This window comes from Sinocyclocheilus rhinocerous, unplaced genomic scaffold (assembly GCF_001515625.1).
Source record: "Sinocyclocheilus rhinocerous isolate Xijiao unplaced genomic scaffold, SAMN03320098_v1.1 scaffold895, whole genome shotgun sequence".
In the NCBI taxonomy this organism is placed as follows: Eukaryota; Metazoa; Chordata; class Actinopteri; order Cypriniformes; family Cyprinidae; genus Sinocyclocheilus; species Sinocyclocheilus rhinocerous.
Window position 1 is genome coordinate 70,265 of NW_015646168.1, and position 207 is coordinate 70,471.

Sequence of the window (207 nt, forward strand, 5' to 3'; positions counted from 1 at the left end):
CCCTTTAAGGCAAGTCATTTCACTCGGCGGCCATCTTTGAAACGCCTGCAAGTAAATGCATGCAAGTGCAACTCCCGGTGCGTTCAAGTCATGTCGGATAGATCGTATTTACGAGTTGAACGCACATGAATGCCACCACAAAGTCGTTATTACAAGTGGGAAACTCGAAATTTTCTTTAAGCCCCGAGTTTCCGAGTTGGGGGCGTG